This window comes from Lissotriton helveticus, chromosome 1_1 (assembly GCF_964261635.1).
Source record: "Lissotriton helveticus chromosome 1_1, aLisHel1.1, whole genome shotgun sequence".
Lineage (NCBI taxonomy): Eukaryota > Metazoa > Chordata > Amphibia > Caudata > Salamandridae > Lissotriton > Lissotriton helveticus.
This window is the reverse complement of record NC_136057.1, coordinates 517,448,768-517,470,093: the sequence shown is the minus strand read 5'-3', so window position 1 is coordinate 517,470,093 and position 21,326 is coordinate 517,448,768. Positions and strand designations below refer to the sequence as shown.

General features: G+C 40.3%; 2 long non-coding RNA genes across 2 annotated transcripts in view; both read left to right on the top strand.

The window, feature by feature from the left end:
- The first annotated feature begins 2,228 nt into the window (after positions 1-2,228).
- The window catches only part of LOC144770036 (uncharacterized), a 62,786-nt gene continuing 43,688 nt past the window's right edge, over positions 2,229-21,326 (top strand). Inside the window, exon 1 of the long non-coding RNA XR_013598774.1 lies at positions 2,229-2,344. This is a non-coding gene — a long non-coding RNA (uncharacterized LOC144770036). The remainder of the gene's footprint in view (positions 2,345-21,326) is intronic.
- Positions 3,021-6,686, top strand: LOC144770042 (uncharacterized). Its single transcript, XR_013598775.1, has 3 exons — positions 3,021-3,087; positions 3,182-3,266; positions 6,297-6,686. It is a non-coding gene; the product is annotated as an uncharacterized LOC144770042 (long non-coding RNA).

Genomic DNA, 21,326 nt, shown 5'->3' with positions numbered 1-21,326 from the left:
TCCCATGCTGAAAGGGTGGTGCCAAGGACGAGGACAAATGTCTTCTCTGCATTGAGCTACAGGCAGCTGTTGGTCATCCAGACTTCGACATCATGCATTCCTTTCTGGAAGTTGAGTCTAGCAGTGGTGTGGTCTTTGGTGAGGTAGAGGATGAGCTGAGTGTCTCAGTGTAGGATACGATGTTGAGGCCATGTTGTCAGACGATGGCGGCGAGGGGGGGCCATGTGGATGTTGAAGAGGGTCGGGCTCCGAGATGACCCCTGTGGGACTCCGCAGGTGATTTACGTGGGATCGGAGAGGAAGGGTGGCAGTCTGATCCTTTGGCTTCTTCCGGTGAGGAATAATTGGATCCAGTCTTGTTTGCCTGTGTCGTGTAGTCTGGCGACTAGTGTGCGGTGGGAGATGTTGTTAAAGGCCGCTGAAAGGTTGAGTAGCATGAGGGATGTGGAGTGGCCTTGATCCAGGAGGGTATGGATGTCTGTGGCGGCGAGAAGGGCGATCTCGGTGCTGTGGTAGATGCTGGTCACAGCTGGATGCATGCATGGAGATGGTGGTCTGGTTGCCATGTCAGGAGGGGGGTTGGGCTGTGGTGTCTGGTATATGGTCGGCAAAGTTGTTGTAGAGTTTTTTGATCTAGAGGTCGAAGTAGGTTCCACACTTGTTGCAGAGGTCTTGGGACGGAGTGATGTCTGTGTCTTCGCTGCATGGGTTGGTGAATTCATGAATGACCTTGAAGAGTTGCCTGGAGTTGGGTGAGTTGTTGAGGATTTGGTTGTGGTTGTCCGTCATAGCATCCTTGTAGGTGGTGTAGATTTCGGGTGTCTTGGTGTTTCTCCAGTTCTCCTCCAGGCATCTGCAGGTGCGTCTTGCTTCTTGGAGATCGGTGGTGAACCAGGCAGCTTTCCTGGGGTGCTGTTTGTTGGACTTGCGAGGCGGGGCGAGCTTGTATGCCCAGTTGGAGATCTGTGTGTGGAGTTCTCTGGCTGCGATGCTGGCGTTGGAAATGTTGGAGGCCGGTGTGGTGGTTAAGGTCTGGCGGCAGTGTAGGCAGAAGTACTGCCCGTGGGTCATGTTTGGCAAGGCCTGTTGTCAGTCTCTGATTTTTCTGTGGTTGAGTGCGTGGAGGGTGGCTGAGCTGTAGCAGTGACTGGCTCGAGATCCAGGGTTCCTGGCGTTTGTCGCGGTCAGGTCACGGATGGACGCGGACAGGCTTCGCTGAGGCGTGCCTTCTGCGTGCCAGTGGCACAAGTCCACTGCGCAACAGGGTCCACCATTTAGGAGGGGGGCGGAACGTTCAACTGGGAGGCAGCAATGTATGAGGACAGAGGTGCGGGCCACAGGGGCACCAGCAGCAGGAAGCGGGAAGTGCGGGCTCGGAGAAGCCAAAAAAACAGATCAAAAGTTAAAAACAAGAGATAACTAACTGATGTAATCATGCCATGTATCCTAAGGGGTGGGAGGGTGGACTGGACTGCTCAAAACACAGAGCAGGGAATGGGCGGATTGACATGCCCACTCAAGTGCGCAATGACTGTTTGGTCGGCCCACCCAGGCCACCCAAAGCAGTCATGTACACTTCCCTGTCGCAATGCAGGCTGCATTACAGCCTGCATAGAGAACACGGCCAACCCTCTGGCCCCTGGCTGCATGACTTGTCCTGTTGCCGATTACCAATCCCACCGCTGCATCGCACCATTGATTGACTCAGGGGAGGGAGCCTGGCTGCCTACTTTCTTTTCCTGGATGCAGACGCAGGAGAGCAGAGACACAGCTTTAAGGTAAGACTTCCCTCAATAAATGTTTAACAATACATGCTCACACACACATCCCCACGTCCACGCAAAATCCAGTGTTATTTCCAGCAAAGGCTTAGTATATTGCATCCATGCTAGTTTTTTGAATGTTTTTTCCGAGTCCACACTTATATCTCGCCACCATTTTACTGGCGCAGTGTCATCACTTAGTCATCAATATGTGTGTTGTGTCTCGGATATCTGTTGAGCATTATGTGGGCAGTGGTAAAATAGCCTGCCCATATAAGACGTTGGCTGAGGGTTTTGGTTTATTTTCTATCGCCTTAGGCAATCGTAAATAATGGCAAGTTCTCCTGAGTAATTCCCTCAAGATGGTGACGTAAAATGCAGTCCTTTCTTTAGTTTTATCGCCTCGCACAAGCGGAAGCAGGAAGGAGTGACTCACGATACACCAACACAGGTGTTGCGCGGCGAGAGGGATTCCAGCGTGTATTTAAAGAAGAGGTTTCTTGCTAATGGCGTACTGTGAGGTGATCTGCGGTCGGATGCCGGGGTGACTATCTTCTGCAAACTTAATAACGTTTTTACAAGTAAGTGATCATGAAGAAGGTAATCTAATATGATAGGATAGATAGACTCTAGTTAGGTCCTATAGTTATGCCTGCATCACTAATTGAGTCTGTAGCAGGCTAAAAAAGATAAATATGAAGCACTTTTTGTATTTATACTTTCTGGTTACTTTGTTCAGTCGCACAACTCTTTTTTTGAGCTTATCGGACATTACCACGTGACCTTTGCTTTAATCTTACTCGAAATTATCGTAGTAACCATTACAAACCAAATTGGTTTGAAGAAATTAAAGAAGGTCTGCTTCTTGTGAGACTTTTTTCCTTCGTTGTATTATTTACTATTCAATAACACAAGTAGACTTTGTGGGCTAACTTTTTTGCTTTCACTAGTAGTTCCACGCTTTCCACCCGCTATGAGCCATATTAGCATATTTCTGGTTTCATCGGTAGGTAGCTCCTCTCATATTTCGAATATGTTTTTTCTTTTAATAGGTATTGCTCGATTTCACTCTATAAAGAAAATTGAAGGTGTCTCGTACCATGTAATTTACTGATAAATACATCACATTAGGAACTAAGTATACCGACCAAAATGTGCGCGACAAGCCGTGACTACATGCATTATTTTTGGGTAGGTAAAAACTGATAGACTTTTGCTCACTTATCGGTGTGTTGTCTTTTCCTACCATTATAAGAAGAGTGATCCTCTTTCGTATGAGGAGTGGACCAGGTCGTGGTTTTCGTGCTTTGTGCATATCAGCAAGGTAACTTTAGTTGCTGTTAGTTGGCAGTCACAAAGTAAGTCAGCCATCTAGAAACGCAAATAGTAACGGACCGTTTTTGTCGTATTCTTTTCAGTTATAAAAACCCCCAGGCCTCAGGCAAGAGGATCCCCGCTTATATCTTCTCACAGTATCTATTATATCTAGTGGACGGCGAATTTGTAAGTATCTTAGGTTTGTGATTTGTTTGCTTCCTTCTGCTGTGCACTATTTGGACATATGCCACATTTCAGGGTCACCATGTGTTTTTTTATACTCTCCCTTTAATTAGACTGAGGACTGGATCAAACGCAGCCCAGTACAACATGATAAATTCTCCGTGTTTCCTTGATGAATGACATTTTTACTATAACATGACAGAGTTTGAAAAAGAGGTACATGTTGTTGAGCTTATGATCATTCTGGCTTTCTCCTTTTTTCCTATTCCTTGATGTGTTATGGCAATACACATAGATCTACTTTTACTTGAATGTCTGACAAAATATCGATAACACAAATATCGATATACAAAAATATCGGAACAAAAATATCGAAGTCAAAAATATAGGAATCCTATCCCTAACAAGGTAAGTACAAATATATCGAAAAAAAAATATAGAATGACAAAAATATCGTTTTTTGCAAAATATCGTTTTTTTAATTAAATAAAAATCTAATATTAACAAAATAATACTTATAAATGTAATAAACATATTTAAAAATGTACTATAATATTTAAAATTAATACATAATGTAATACAAATTAATATTAATATATATATAATACATAATATATTTTTCATTAATATTAACTCTAAATTAATTATTTTCATAACTTATAACAAAATAAAAATATAATAAATTACTAATACATTTATATACATAAAATAATCACATAAATAACAATTAATAACAACATAATACTAATAAAAAAGCTAAATACATTTTAGATAGTGTATGATTAAAAATTACTATTCCCACTCCAGAGAGTGCAACAGTAGGGAAAGTGTTGGATAGCGTAGGGGTAACAATTACTATTCCAACTCCAGAGAGTGCAACAGTAGGGAAAGTGTTGGATAGTGTAGGGGTAACAATTACTATTCCCACTCCAGAGAGTGCAACAGTAGGGAAAGTGTTGGATAGCGTAGGGGTAACAATTACTATTCCAACTCCAGAGAGTGCAACAGTAGGGAAAGTGTTGGATAGCGTAGGATTAAAAATTACTATTCCAACTCCAGAGAGTGCAACAGTAGGGAAAGTGTTGGATAGCGTAGGGGTAACAATTACTATTCCAACTCCAGAGAGTGCAACAGTAGGGAAAGTGTTGGATAGCGTAGGGGTAACAAATACTATTCCAACTCCAGAGAGTGAAACAGTAGGGAAAGTGTTGGATCGCGTAGGGGTAACAATTACTATTCCAACTCCAGAGAGTGCAACAGTAGGGAAAGTGTAGGATAGCGTAGGGGTAACAATTACTATTCCAACTCCAGAGAGTGCAACAGTGGGGAAAGTGTTGGATAGCGTAGGGGTAACAATTACTATTCCAACTCCAGAGAGTGCAACAGTAGGGAAAGTGTTGGATAGCGTAGGGGTAACAAATACTATTCCAACTCCAGAGAGTGCAACAGTAGGGAAAGTGTCGGATCGCGTAGGGGTAACAATTACTATTCCAACTCCAGAGAGTGCAACAGTAGGGAAAGTGTTGGATAGCGTAGGGGTAAAAATTACTATTCCCACTCCAGAGAGTGCACAGTAGGGAAAGTGTTGGATAGCGTAGGGGTTGAAATAACATACTTATAAAAAATAATTCATTATTACTTAATTACATTAAAATTAGTTCCCACCATATTCCCCTATAAACACACAACCCACAACAGAACACATTTATCAATTAATGAATTATTTAAAATTAATTACCAATTAATTATAATTATTTACCAATTAATAACAATTAATGTATGCTTCCTACTAATTAATAATTAATTCTACATAATTAAATTACTTCCCACCCTATTTCCCTATAAACCCATAACCCGCTACAGAACATATTTATCAATTAATCAATTAATTAAAATTAATTAAAAAGAATTCTCAATTAATTAATTAATAATTCCTACTAATTAATAATTAATTTAACATAATTAAATTACTTCCCACCCTATTCCCCTATAAACCCATAACCCGCTACAGAACATATTTATCAATTAATCAATTAATTAAAATTAATTAAAAAGAATTCTCAATTAATTAATTAATAATTCCTACTAATTAATAATTAATTTAACATAATTAAATTACTTCCCACCCTATTCCCCTATAAACCCATAACCCGCTACAGAACATATTTATCAATTAATCAATTAATTAAAATTAATTAAAAAGAATTCTCAATTAATTAATTAATAATTCCTACTAATTAATAATTAATTTAACATAATTAAATTACTTCCCACCCTATTCCCCTATAAACCCATAACCCGCTACAGAACATATTTATCAATTAATCAATTAATTATTATTAATTACAAATAATTCTCAATTAATTAATTAATAATTCCTACTAATTAATAGTTAATTTAACATAATTAAATTACTTCCCACCCTATTCCCCTATAAACCCATAACCCGCTACAGAACATATTTATCAATTAATCAATTAATTAATATTAATTATAAATAATTCTCAATTAATTAATTAATAATTCCTACTAATTAATAATTAGTTTAACATAATTAAATTACTTCCCACCCTATTCCCCTATAAACCCACAACCCGCTACAGTACTAAAAGACAACATTTAATTAAATTACATTAAAAATACATTATTAAACATAATAAATACAATATAATATACACAAATTTTTTTTAAAAATCGATATTAGTAACATCGAAATTATTTACTTCGATATTACTGACATCGATATTTAAAACTTTGATATTACTAATATCGATATTAAGAGTGTCGATATTACTTACCTTCTATATTATGTCCCTTCGATATTTAAACTTCGATATAATTGTATGTCGAAATTTTAAAATCGATATTTTGTCTGTGTACCCTTTTAATTGGGGTTATAAGGTAATACAATTTGGTGATAGTTTGTGAGAGATGGATGGTTCATTGTGGTGGTCCACATTGTTGTCTCAAAAGTAATTTTATTTTGTAAATATAAGGGCATACCAGTTATACTTTTTGTACATATCTTTTCAGATTCTAAATCCAGGTCTAGAGATCCATTGTTGAGTTGTTTCTGGCGGGTCCTGATGAAGGTGGTCTCCATTGCTGTTCTTCCACCGAAACGCGTTGGCCATTTTCCTCTTAATTTAGATCAAACAACTATGGTTGTATATTGGACGACCGACATAATGCGACAGGATGTCTAGTGGATGCTGGGAAGTGATGCATTTTTAGATTGTATGTTGTGAGTGTGTGTGTTCTTGGGTTCTCTACCTGGTTTAGTAGAATGGGCTTCTGTTTTTAGAATATATGAATTTTCACAATCAATGTATGAAATGTATATTTATGGTCTGAATTTAAAAAGTTTTGTATAATGTATATGAAATGTCTTTCTGTACTTAGTAAAATGATGTAAAGAAATATAAAGAGAAAAAGATTTCCAAAAATACAACAAATGAGTAAATCCAAAAAAAGTGATGATATTGTCTGTGTATGCCGTTGTTAATAGAGGCAATTCCTGCAGTTAAAGTATATATAGGTCTTGAGGGAGTTTCTTGGCTGCTTTGATTTCCAGCATTTGCCACCTCACAGCTGTCCAGCACACCCGCACTTCTCAATGGTGGGGCGCTGTGCGCCCATGCACAGCGGGTGTACCACTCATATGCCAAAGGCACAAACGTATTTGTGACGCATGCCATCACCTCTCATTCCATTCCGATGCATACTAATACTAGGCACATTGCAACAGTAGAGTGGGTGTTGCATAGCAGAGGCATAAAGATCACTATTCCCACTTCAGTGAGTGCAACCTAAAACTAACCTTTGCACCACAAACCCAACCGTGAACCTTGGAATTCCTTTATTGCGCCCCCAATACACACACAAAAATCACATTTGAGACAAATGCACACCCCCTTTTTCATATTTTATCCCAACAAACTTCCGATTTTTCATATTTTACCCCCAAAACACCTCATTTTTCATATTTTCCTCCCAAAAACACCTGATATTTCATATTTTACCCCCAAAAATACCTGAGTTTTCATATTTTACCGCAAAACACCCCATTTTTCATATTTTACCCCAACACACACCCCATTTTTCATGTTTTACCCCAAGGAAAATGTACGTCTGCCCATGGACCTCGCTCAGTACCAAGGAGCGTTCCTCATGGACACGCCAGCACCCTCCTCGTCATCAACCCTGGACGCCACCTCACCTGCAAGGACCAACCTCTGTTCCATGCCAGACATCGCCTTCGCCATCACTGACGGTTGTAAGATCACCCACAAGGAGCATCGCGACCGTCAAGGAGGAGGCATTGCCGTCACCTACAGAGGCACACTCCGACTGGCATTGCACTCCAATGTACCAAGGGTGATCATGGACCATGTCAACTCCCAGATCCGGACCAAGCCCCTCATGTGGATGCCCCTAGGTCATGGCTGTGGCATCTTGAACATCTTAGTTATGCAGCCTGTTGCCAGGTTGCCACATGCATTAGAATGCTCAACACAGATTCTGTAGCTGTGATGATTAGACTAGCTAGACAGTTGAACTTGGACCTTGCTACTGATAACTCCATATCCTGTGGATGGGATCCTATTCTATAATAAATACTTATTTCATCTACTATCCACGTTTGGACTTCTTTACATTGGCGACGGGACGGGATTTATGAAGAAAAGAAGAAAGGATCTCAACAAGGATACAAAGAAATCTTCTTTTACCTCATGTTGAACTTTATCAAAGGTACTGTTAATTTTTACTTCAATCTTACTTGAAACTTCCAACCTTCATGGACTAAGGAAACCTTACTCCAAAACACCTTTGTACTCATTGTGTGGAATGAACTTATTAACAAGACTGCTTGCCAGTTTACTGTGTGCACACCTAAAAGACTGCTTCCTCACAGCGCTGCGCTATTAGATACTTTTCTCCAGCACACGCAGTGCTCATTCTGATAATTGATTACTGGCATAGTGCTTGTTCACGGTGTGAGTTTAAGCGCAACTTCCAGCGCTTATGCCCGTGTGTCTACACGCATCACATCACTCTCAACCTGACAGCCCCGATCAGCCAGCGCGTTTAAAGCCAAACGCACGCATCGCTTCACCCTAGCAGCTTTACAGCCTTAATCTACAGCGTGTAACAGCCCGTGTGTTTGCCTCACATCACTCTGACGGCCTGTCACTGTAAAGGGCCGCCTACTTGCACGCATCTTTAATTTGGCAAGAGTCTCGTGTGGGTGTTAAATCACCTCAAACAACATCACATCGGCAGCAATTTTCAAAAGCTTACCGTACTGTTTGCTGCTCGAGGACTACGCTCGTTCTCTCGCGCTCCAGCGCCCCTCCATCGACGATCTCCTGCAGCTGTGTTCACCACGAAGGAGCGTCATGACGCGTTTTCCATGACGCAGCAACCATTTTCTTGTTGAAAACCGCTGATTCTTCACAAATGGCACGAAGTTAATTTGTTGAACAGCAGATTCATCACCGCTTTAATATTTTCATTTTAAAACGTTTTAAATGGTTTTCCTCACAGAAGATTCACATGACAACAGGTATTGAACTAATTATTTCTTAATTTAAAAAAAAAAAAAAAAAAAAAAAAAAAGAAGAGAAATGAGACACTAAGACTACATTTATTTATTTAAAAAGAAAGAAGAACAGAGACACTCAAGTTAATTGTACTGTATTCACAACAGAAATTTTATTTCAGATTTAAAGGTACTGTAATGATTCATTGTTGTTAATTCTAAAAAGTTTCACTTTCTCCCATTCGGAGTAGCTTTGGACAAGTACACATAATGCAAAACGTCACAGCTCCTCCATTTTTCCTACAAACTCCTGGAGATCCCCCCATTAAATGGAAAAAGTGGTGTAAGGTATTTGAAAGGTATGCAAAAGTGTGTGGGGCCAACCTTAGTGCGGAAAGGAAAACAGCTCTGTTATTACACTGTTTGGGAACAGAGGGCCAGGAAGTATTTGATCATTTGCCAGAGATACAAGATAGGAATCTTAATGAATATGAAATCTGTGTTGCTATGTTAGATAAACACTATCTTCCGAAAGTTTCTACTATCTTAGAAAGGTATCATTTTGGCCGCAGATTACAACAAGAAGAAGAAAGCATAGAAAATTATATAACTGCACTAAGAAAATTGGCGTCATCTTGTAAGTTTGCTGCCTCTTCTGACGAAAGAATAAGGGATCAGTTTATGCTGGGTTGTAGCATAGAACGTGTTAGAGAGGAATTATGGCAAAAAGATGAACCTGATTTAGATGATGTAATTACCATAGCAAAGAGGATTGAACACTCTATTAAGTGTGTGGATGTCATAAAAAAGAATGGTGAAAGTAAAACCAATAGCACTGTTAATCTTGTAAGGACCTCAAATGCTAATAAGGAAAATACTAACCAGAGAAGTAGTATGAGAGATGCACCTAGCAACAAACCTCTCAATGTTAAATCTGATAAGAAATTTGATTTTACACAAGTGAAATGTTTTAGATGTGGCAAAATGGGACATTTTGCTAATGATAGACAATGCCCTGGATGGAAAGCTACCTGTGGAAAATGCAAAAGAAAGGGGCATTTTACCAATGTTTGCAAGGGAAAGGAATATAAAGGCAAAGTTAATGAGATTTATTATGATTTTGACGATACAAATGAATATGATGAGGATGCTGAGTGTGGTCAAATTCTAGTTCAAGTAATTTTCGGTCCTCAACCTAAAAACTGTCCTGTTGATGAAATCTTAGTCAATGGTCATCCTGTCAAAGTATTATTTGATTCAGGGGCAAAAATCACCATTGTAGCAAAAGAATTTTATCTAAAATACTTACAAGGCAAAATCAAGTTATTTCGTCCAGATATAAAACCACTTGCATATGGTAGGAAACCCATAGAGATTTTAGGATACTTTCAAGGAAACATTAATTACAAAGAGAGACTCGCTGATTCAAAAATCTATATCTCACAAAAAGGAGACAATATTTTGAGTTGGTTTGTTCAAAAAGATTTGGGTGTGATGTTAGATCCGAATTCCTCTCCTCCCATCATCTTAAAGGAGTTGCCCTTTGTCAACGCAAACTCTGTCAATACAAACCAAGTTAGTGATAACCCCTTCTCAGATAACTTAAAAAAGAAATTCCCTACTGTCTTTGCTGAGAAATTGGGTTGTTTGAAAAACTATGATCATCACATCAAATTAAAGAAAGATGCTGTACCAGTTTGTTGTAAAGTACGTAATGTCCCTATCACTGTTAGAGATCAAGTAAAAGCAGAATTGGAGAAATTAGTCAAGGAGGGTATCATAGAGGAAGTTGAAGCAACTCAATGGGTCGCTCCGATTGTAGCCGCCAAAAAATCGGATGGCTCTCTTCGTTTATGCATAGACCTTAGAGAGTTGAATAAGAACGTAGTAGTAGATCACTACCCTTTACCAAAAATCACAGACATGTTAATGTTGTTGAAAGGAGCAAAAGTTTTTAGCACAGTGGATTTAAAATCCGCATATCATCAAATAAGACTCCATGAAGAATCAAAAGACCTGACTGCCTTTGTAACACCATTTGGCACTTTTCGCTTTGTGAGGCTTCCTTTTGGGCTGATATCAGCTGCCTCAGTTTTTCAAAGAGCTTTGGAAGGTGTCTTAAAAAGTTTGGAAGGAGTGAGAGTATATCAAGATGATATTCTAATTTTTGGGAACTGTGATGAAGAGCATGATCAAAGATTACTTGGTGTGTTACAACGTTTGTGTGAATCTGGTCTAACAGTAAAATTGGAAAAATGTAAATTTAAGAAAAACTCCATAGACTATCTTGGACACACAATCTCAGGAGATGGTATTTCACCGAAAGCTGGTCTGATTAACACCATGGTGAAAATGTCCTCCCCCAAGAACAAGGAAGAATTGATTAGTTTTTTAGGTATGGCAGAGTACTATAACAAGTTTATTTGTAATTTTGCTTCTTTATGTGTATGCATGAGATCGTTGATAAAAAAGGGAACTGAATTTATATGGAGTGATGAATGTGAAGAAGAATTCACTGCCTTGAAGAGTAAATTGAACAATGCCCCCAAATTGAATAGCTTTGACCCAGAGAAGCAATCTATTCTAATAACCGATGCAAGTTTAAAAGGATTAGGGGCAGTTTTAACACAAAAGAATGAAAGAAGTGAGGAAGTCATTTTGTTTCTATCAAGAAGTTTGAGGGGTCCAGAATTAAGATATTCTGTAGTAGAACGTGAAGCGTTAGCAGTATATTGGGCCATAAAGAAATTGAAAAACTTCTTGTGGGGAAGCACTTTTGAAGTGAGAACTGATCACAAACCGTTATGTGAAATCCTAAAAACGAAAGGGATTGATGCTGTTTCCAGTAGGATTACAAGATGGGTTGTAGGGTTACAAGATTATGATTTTAAGGTTAAATACCTACCAGGTGTTGAAAATAAGGTAGCAGATGCCTTATCTCGCCTTGTCTCTCAAGAAGATTTAGATCTAGAGGAAGATTTGGAAGGTGAAGATGAAATGGTTTGCTCAGTTGGTGAGGGTGTTATTGATAAGTGTAAATGGTTAGAAGCCTCACAGAAAGATTTGACTCTTATAGAAATTTTGAAATTGATCAAGGTTGGATGGAAGATCAAACCAAAAGATGGAGACTTGCTAGAGAAATATTGGCATGTTAAAGATCAGTTATCTGAACATGATGGATTACTTGTCAGAGGTACTAGACTAGTTCCTCCAATATCTATTAGAAGTGAGCTCATTTCATTAGCTCATGATGGGCATATGGGCATTTCAAAGACAAAAGGGAATTTGAGAATGTCATACTGGTGGCCCAACATGGATTTAGAAATTGAGAGAAAAATTAGAGACTGTATGGAATGTGCTTTGAGTGAGAAAGTAGCGAAGCCCAAGGTCCAACCCATGATTATCAGAACACTTCCAAATGGACCTTGGGAAGAAGTTGGCCTGGATATCCTTGGACCTATATACTCAGCTGGGTCTGAATGGTATGTCTTAGTTTTAATAGACTTCTTTTCAAGGTGGCCAGAGATTGCTATCACTCGTGGCATAGAGTCCAGACATGTTATACTCTTTTTAGAAAAACTTTTCGCTAGGGAGGGCATTCCCAACATCATTTTGACGGACAATGGAAGTCAACTTGTCTCTAGGGAGATGGAATCATTCTTGTCTAGACATGGTGTTAAACATAAAAAATCGTCTCTCTATCACCCAGAGACGAATGGCACCGTGGAGAGATTTAACCGTGTGCTCAAGGAGACAATTAGAATGTCTAAATCTGCAGGTTCAGATTGGAGATCTGATATTTTTGATAAAGTTAAGCTTTACAGATTATCACCACATGCCACCACAAACAAAACACCCTTTGAGCTTTTCAGAAATAGATGTCCAAATACTTTAGTTTCCCCACCTTGGGTGAATGATTTACATCTCAAAATTCCTAGTGAAAGTGAAGATTGGAGGGTAGGTCAGGAGAGAAAGTTACAAGCTAGGAAAAGAATTCATGATTTAAAACATTCTGTAAAACACACGGTAGTGCATGTGGGTGATTGGGTGCTTATAAGAAATCCATGTAAGAAGAACAAGATGTTATCTACTTCATTTTTGAAGCCCATTCAAGTCATCAAGGTTTTAGGTAATGCTGTTAAAACAACTGATCATCGCATCTGGAACTTGAACAGAGTTGTGGTGATCAAGAAAGATTTTGTTGACAATTCCAAACCTACTATGTCAAGTTCTTCACCTACAGGTATCTCATCTCATCACCCTGTAATTGGACCTTCGACAACTACCTCATCTCATCGGACTATGGCTGGTCCTGTCATCACAAGGAAATCTTCAAGGATTACACGTATACCTACTCGTTTGAATGACTTTGTAAGATAATGTTTTCTGTTTAAATTTTATCTGTTATAAGGAGGGAGATGTGTGGCATCTTGAACATCTTAGTTATGCAGCCTGTTGCCAGGTTGCCACATGCATTAGAATGCTCAACACAGATTCTGTAGCTGTGATGATTAGACTAGCTAGACAGTTGAACTTGGACCTTGCTACTGATAACTCCATATCCTGTGGATGGGATCCTATTCTATAATAAATACTTATTTCATCTACTATCCACGTTTGGACTTCTTTACAATGGCCCCCCATTCCGCAATACCATTGTAGACCTCATTGCACCCCAGGGTCTCCCATCCCCTTACGACATCCAACTCGGTGAACTCAAGTTCCACCTGGACAACCCCAGTGACCAGAGCACCACTCCCTCCTGGGGAGGGTCACCAACATCAGACGCAAGCAGCAAGTCACCTCAACAGGCCATATAACAGGACACAGCAACACTTTTCATGACTGTAGCAAAGGAATGCACACTATCTTATTGATTGTGTGCATTCCTGCGCTGTAGTTTTGTCACACGGCAGCTCTGCAACATTGCTTGCAGCGCTGGCCAGCACCAAAACCTGCAGAGATATGGGCCGAAGTTTTATCACCATTTTTAAGCCCAGCTATTTTCTGGTCTTAAGTAACTGGTCTAACTGCAGTTAGAGCCAGTTTTTTGATTCTTTAGAATTTCAAGGAGTCCCTTGATAATATGGAGTTGTGGTGTTTGCGTGCCTTTTTGCACAGGAACGCCTACTTTGCATGTCATTAGTGATAAATATTGCTAACATGCTTTGAGATTAAAAAACGGGCCGGTATTGCCCAAAAACTTGCGCCAAGGCCCGTTAGCTGCAGCTTGCTAATAGGGTGATACAATTATCGCCACTTTAGCGGCAAAAAAGTGCAGCTAAAGCGGAGATAGGTCCTTGATAATATGCCCCCAAATCTTCAATTGGAAATTGGCATTAAGCAATAGCAAATATTAAGATATGATGAACCTTAGTATGTATTATTTTGTGATTTAAAAGTAGCTAGTCATGGGGTCCTCATTCTGACACAGGAGGACATCTGGGTAGAATGCCTAAGCCTCAAGAGAAATAATATGTAGCATACCCTTTTCACAGAAAAGTAGAAAAGTCAGTTTACTCACTCCTCTCTACGAATGTTCTCATTTATGAAAGAAGTGTTAGGAGTCGGACAAGCCTGTGAAAGTAACTCCCATTTGCAGAGGGAGTATTTTATCTAGATAAAGATCTTCAGCCTGCCCCCCAGAAATAGTACACTTACATTTGTTGGTACTTTACAACATACATTTATTATACTATTCATTTATTAATCTCATAATTGTGACAATTATTATGTATGTATAATCTCAGCATTCGTAGTATAAAACAAAATGAACACTAGTAAAACCCAGCATATAAAATCCCATGTTCCTACTTTGTCTATTTGATTAGTCTAGTCCTTACCTAATAACTTCATATGTGTTCTCAGCAGTGCTTAATTTGTAAAAACAATATGTTCCGGGGCTCTCGTGAGGAGGCTACTGCAGCTTGCACCACACATTGCCCTGGCCAGCGCTGCCAATTATAGTATCAACACACCTACTAACCACCACACTCAAGTGTGACAATTCTGACTTTTTCAGGCCTCCTAAGCTAAAGGAATGGCCTGTGGCAGGTAATAGTCATTTTTAATGTACAGTGAATTATTAATTACCTGTTGTTGTGGTCATCTCTAAATTAACCAGACAGCGCCACCTTGTGGCAGACTGGCACAAGCACTGGTGCAGACAATTAAGTTCCGTGGGAGCACCAGAAACCACCGGCGCACATTAACCAAAACATCAAACACAGATGTTTGTATAAGAGTAGGTTTATTGGCCACTGTCTCCGACAGCCTCCAAATACAACTGCCAGAGGTAGAACCTTCGTCAATCCAACCTTCACCCATACCCCAGATTCCTAAGCACTTGAGGCTGGAATGTGGATGAAGATACATCACCAAAGTCTCCCCTGTCCTGACCTTCAGAAGAGATGCCCTTAGTGAGCGAGGTGTTGACGATGCATTGGAGGGGCAATAAAGTTTCATTGACTCGGTCAGGTCTCCTCACAGGAGATGGCTTTGAGGGAGCTGAGGATGTCGGTGAGCACCGTGAGATCTGTGAAAGACATCTGGGTGGCTATCCTGCTGCCACCCTCCAACATCAGTAACTTCTCCCGACCTGTCCCTTCTACTCTGAGGTGAACAGGGGTTTGGCCTGGCAGAACAGGACCACAGTTAGCTCACCACAACTGGGGCATCGGCTGATCGAAGATGTAGGCAGGTGGCTGTTCAGTGTGAAAACCAGGTGAATGAGCTAGTGTGGCTCTCCAGTTCCCTCGTTGTTGTGAACATTCCCTGTGAATTAGTGCTCGCGTCTAGCTCCTAGAAGTTGGCAGCATGTGCTTGTGCACTCGAGAATAACCCTTCCTCAGCCTTTTTTCTCACCTAAATCTGAGTGTCGTTGTCACCTGCATCATTGTCTACAGTTATTTACATTAAACCTCGCCTGCCCCCACCCGACTCCACTCCCAGAGCGTTCTGGTGACACGGTACGCCCTTGTGTTCTCTTCTGTACTTTTATACCGTGTTACATCTTCAGTAAACTCTGATGGTCGCATTCATCCTTGAATAATGCGACCATCAGAGTTCCGGTGTTTGCTGAAGATGTAACACAGTATAAAATCGTTCAATTAGCAGTAGGCGGGGGAGAAACGAGGCTCACGCGTTGCTTTGCTACAACAACCAACACCCCCTTCAAACATACTGTGTGAAAAGGAATGATGGAATGGTAGATGGTGTAAGAGAGGCTTGCAGCTCTGCGGTGCTCTTGACAGGCGAGAGGGCTGTGTGAATTTAGTGAGCAGCCTATATCTTGGTGTAGACCCGGCCCTGAAAATTAAGTGCAGGTGCTTAGTACAGGAAAGCACCGGCACAAATCAAGCACTGGTTCTCAGCCTCATGATTGTTATTTTGGCTAAATGGCTTAATTATTTGTCTGCCAAGACATAAAAATAACCTACATACTTTATAAAGATATCACATTTGCAGTTGGATATTGGCATGTTGGCATATCTCTTTTATAACAAGTGCTCATGTCTGTCCCTCTCAAAACCTCATATTTCTTTATACTTTCTCCTCCAATAATTCTCTGTGAAGGGAGAAGGGGGAACTCGTGTGCAGTTTGCAGTATCCTGACCTGAGAACACTATAAATGCCTTTGTTATAGAAGCACAGGGAAGGAAGGTAAATGTAGTCATTTCTGTTTCCTTCCAAGCCTGTTAGACAGGATAGCCTTGTAGCTGTTATCACAGTTTCATTTTTGTTAGAGCAGCTATTGTGAACTTACAGCTCTGTAAATAACATAATGAGCCTGCACACACTGTTAGAATTACCATTCAGAATATTAGTATCCTTGGCCCAAAAAAATTCACACACACTCTAGTTAGTGATTTCATGTTGGAATACAATAAGACTTGGCTTGTATGTAACCAGGGCACTCGCTGACTTGGGGTGGCGGTGTCATTTTTGCAAGTATATTATCATTTTAAAAGCACATGCTTCTGTGTCCTGGCCTCCAGCGATTTTCAGGCATCAATTAAAATGTCAAGATTACTCTGGTGATTGATCGTCTTCCTGGAAAGAGACCAGAGCTTTGTCTAATGGAAGTTTTGACGCATCCAAAGGTAGCGCAGAGGGTTAAAATGCCTGCTGCTACGATCGTATACTATGCAGATAACAGAGCGCATATAATGTAAATAGGTCAGTGGGTTACTGTTTCTGCAAAAGAGCCCATTTTGTTACTTGTTGTTTATAAGTCAAAATCCTAATATAGAACATTGAGCTATTAACTGTCATCAAACAGCTAGATGCAAACTGCAAGGTATATAGTTAGAGCTATATGTCTTTTTGCCCAGTCTTTCATTATCCTAATCTTGCCAAAAGAGTTCATTTGGTTAGAAAACAATTCTTATTATTGAAGAGAACCACTAACAATGATGTTACGTTTTAAATTCTGAATTTGTGCTTTTCCAGAATATGGACTCTTAAACTATATTCCCTGCCAGCATCGCTGAAATGTCACTCCTACACTACACCTTGTAGTCCTGTCTGATGTAACATTTCCTATTCATGATTTACACACATATGATTGTCTCTGTGCAATGTGATTGTGATGTAAAGTGCACTGCCGCCTTACACTGGTATGAGTGGTGCTATAAAACTAAATTAATCTGAGAGACAATGGTTATGGAGACTTTAGGGGCACACAAAACAACTCTGGTGGAAGCGCCCGCAGACTCCCAATCCCAGACCCCACCTTTGTCCCCTGCAGGGCCAGTAGCAACAGTCCCACGACAGAGCCCACCAGTCTAGATTCAATGCTCTGCTAAAGTCATGCCAGGAGCTCTACTCTCATACACGGTGGTAACCTGCCATTAGGGTGCTAACCCCCCCCACATACGTACCCTCACACATATGCACTAATACATCACGCGAAGATAACGACACCGTCCGCACAATTGGTATCTTCGACACCCGGTCCGATAGCTCCCCAATGCCCCCCCTAGTTTTACCCCCATTGTTGCCAGTTTGCTGTTTCACATCAGCAGTTACAATCCCGATGACAGTTAGATGGGAACACATTCAGACAAGATTGGACACGATGACACTGGGAAAGAAAACATAAGAGTGTAACATATATGCATACCCATCGGGAGCAAGCCCAGCCAGAGTATCAGAAACTACCACTGAAAAGCACAAACCAGAAGGAGGGTTCCTCCCAGAAACCGTTTTCAATGGCTAGGGTTCACAATGGCTGTGAGGCTGTAAAAATATGTATGTAACTACTTACAATCATTCAGCTCCCATTTGCAGTTATGCGTCAATGCATGATAATGATGTAAGATGTCAATTTGTGATAAGTAATGTAAAAATCCCAATAAACAAATTGTAAACAAAAAAATGGAGACTTGAGGGGCACTGTTAAATGGTGCCAGTGAGGAAATCCGTGGTAGAGGTGGTCACTGGGGGGAGGGGGGCTCCATCAAACATTGTTGCACAGGGCATCACCAGTGTTAAAGCCGGCCCTGTATGTAACATAGATTATTGAAAAAAAGCCTCCAGCAAACAACAATTGGATTTGAAAATATAGACCTGGAGGCCTGTATCACCCATGTGGTAATTCTTCGATACTTAACATGTAGTGTGCATAATAGTCATGGTCAGCACAGTACTTCAAAGATGACTACAATTGTAATCCGACTTTACAAGTGCACAATCATACACCTCACATTGGTAGAAGTTAGACTAAATATAACATATTGGAAGTATTGGTTTGAAGGTAATTTTCCTCAACTATTGTAACGAATACAAGTCCACAATACTGGTTCCTTTTCAGGCAAATAGACCAATGATGAAAAATGCCAAATGATAGGTTGACCATAACAGAGCTGCCATGTTGCTCTTGAAGACAATTATATTCACACAGACAAGGATATAGGAACTCCTATTCACACAGATCTCAACACTGCAATATGATTAGACCTGGGTGAAATTTAAATCATGGCATCGTAATTCGCTTAATTCCAGGACTTTTGCATTACGCTTGTTATGTGAAATTCATGAAATGACACCATCGAGCTACTTTGTGCAATTATACACCAGTCACCGTACACAATTACTGTGAAAGCTCAATTCGCGGTAAAGACTGACTGCCTATGCAGAGGAACAACACAACCTGAGCATGTGTTTTTCGTTTTTCTCTTTAAATGCATCTTCATGCCAAAAATGTACGCGAGGACGCATTTCACGCTTGCATATTATTTATGCATAGTGACAGACTTTTCTTTTTTCTTTTTACGCTTTTAGTAGCAATAGCTGCTTTGTTACACTGCTGATTACTGGTGGCCCTAGTGGGGCAACTCCTGCAGCTCGTGCTGCAATTGATTTGTTTTTTAAGGTAATTCTTTATTGAGACACCATCCCATTCACATAGACATTTCTAATCAAAGAAACTGACATAGGAAAACAACAAAGGCAATGGTGCAACTCGTAAAGAGAGAAAGAGAGGTGCATTTTCAGATACAACAGGATCTAAGGTGCAAAATTCACAGACAAAGATGAGAAGCCTATTAAAAAAAGAACCTTTAACAAGGATAATAGTAACAACATATGTATTTATAAGACTACTACGAATCTTGATGGACAGGGCTACCTGTGTGGACCGGGGCTCTCCTCCTCCTAGACAAAGCATTCATCCATATGCATACACACCGCTGTCCCCTACTAGTCCCATCCGTCACCAGCATTGTAAGGGTGGGGAGCCCTATCAGCAAGAAAGGGTTCTCAAATGTGTATAAACGTGCCTGCTTTATCCTGCACTCTGTAAATGAGCCATTCATTGCACGTGGCAAAGAGACCTCTTATGTGGGTCGGCAGGGACGGTAAGTCAGTTGTGTCATGGAGAAGGACTAGTGGTGCTGTTATAGTGACAGGAGTCTGAATAGTCTCACTAAGTGAGGCCCACACTGAGCTCCAATTTGCGCAGAGCTCTGGACTAGCAAGAGTATGTGGGCTTTCCACGGTGATCATGAGGGCATCTCCAATGAGTAATGCGATGTAGCAACCCTGCTCGCTTCAATTACAAGGGAGACCAGTACCAATCCTGAAGCTTCTTGAAGAGGGTAAACTTAATCTTAGATTTCCTGACACCTGCATCCAGGTTTTCAAATATTTTGGGCCAGTCCTCCCTAGAATAGTCAGTCAGTATTAAATAGGCGTTGCCAGTTGATAAGTAACTGCCACATAAGGGACTGAGAGTGAAGATGTCGCACTAAAAGATTATAGAATCCAGAGACTACCCCTTAAATTGCCCCCACAAGGTTAGATATTGCAGAACTGAGGATTCCTTATTCACCTGGAGGTGAACCAAGGATGCCAGAAAGGCAATGTTTCAGTTACCAATAACCTCACAGCTGGGAAGTGAGGAAGCAGAATTCTTCTCATAGGGCCCCGAAAGGTTTGAGCTGATTATCAGCCAGAAGGTGGTACGAATGCCAGTCTGTTTCCAGAGAATCGACGAGATGGTACGGTTGCCTACACTGATACTGTTATAACCTGAAGGGGCCCATTTATGTAACGGTGCATCACTGTTGAGGAGTGCATGAGCGTGGTGCCATGTCTTAGACATGGCCTGTATGATGGGGTTTGTGGTGCAGAGGGTTAGGGAGTGAGAATATATAGATTGTGGAAACCCAGGCTGGCACTCCGGATACAGATTTGTATTTTGTATAATTGCAGATATATTTGCATCATTTTGCTGTCATATAGTGTAATTCTTCAAACGCAAATTAAGCAATTATCACACACCCATAAAGTACTAGCAATCAAGTCAATAGTAGAAATTTCCACCAACTGTTTGCAATTGTGCTCATGAGCTGCCACTGGAGTTTAGGAAAGGAAAATGAATCACAAGTTTTGCAATTTGTTACAAGGACAATGTGATCAAAGCAGAAAGACTCAAAGGTGATGCTATTAACAGATTGGAACAGAGATTCTATGCAGAGTTAATTTGGTAGAGCCTGCATCAAGTGGGACAATGGGCACCTGCTTCTGGTCCTATGGTTGCTGCAAGTTCCCCAAGTATTAAAAAGTAGGTAGTTTGTTACTTAGAAACAAACTATATAATTCAATATACAGCTAGAGATGCCTTTGGGTCTGGATTGTAATGGCGGTTAAAGGGTGAGAACACATATGATTGAGACCATATTTAATTTTTAAAATGCATATTTCAACTCTTTCCCAAGACAAACCCCAAAGGCTCAGCACAGTGGTCAATTTATGTAAGCCTAAATATAAGACATTGCAGTAATTGAAATAAAAGTTAGCAATAGCCACCTGGGGAAGAGTTTTCTCACAGAATGGTATAAGGTTAATGATGGTTCCTTAACGAAGCACACAGGAAGAAGAGTTATATTTTCTACATAAGAAAAGTATAGTCCTCTAAGTATTGTTGGGTAAGAGAAAGATGTCTTAGCCAGGCCATATTGTGAAACTTTGAACACTAAAATCCAACCGTATACACAATAAGCTCATGATGACTGCTA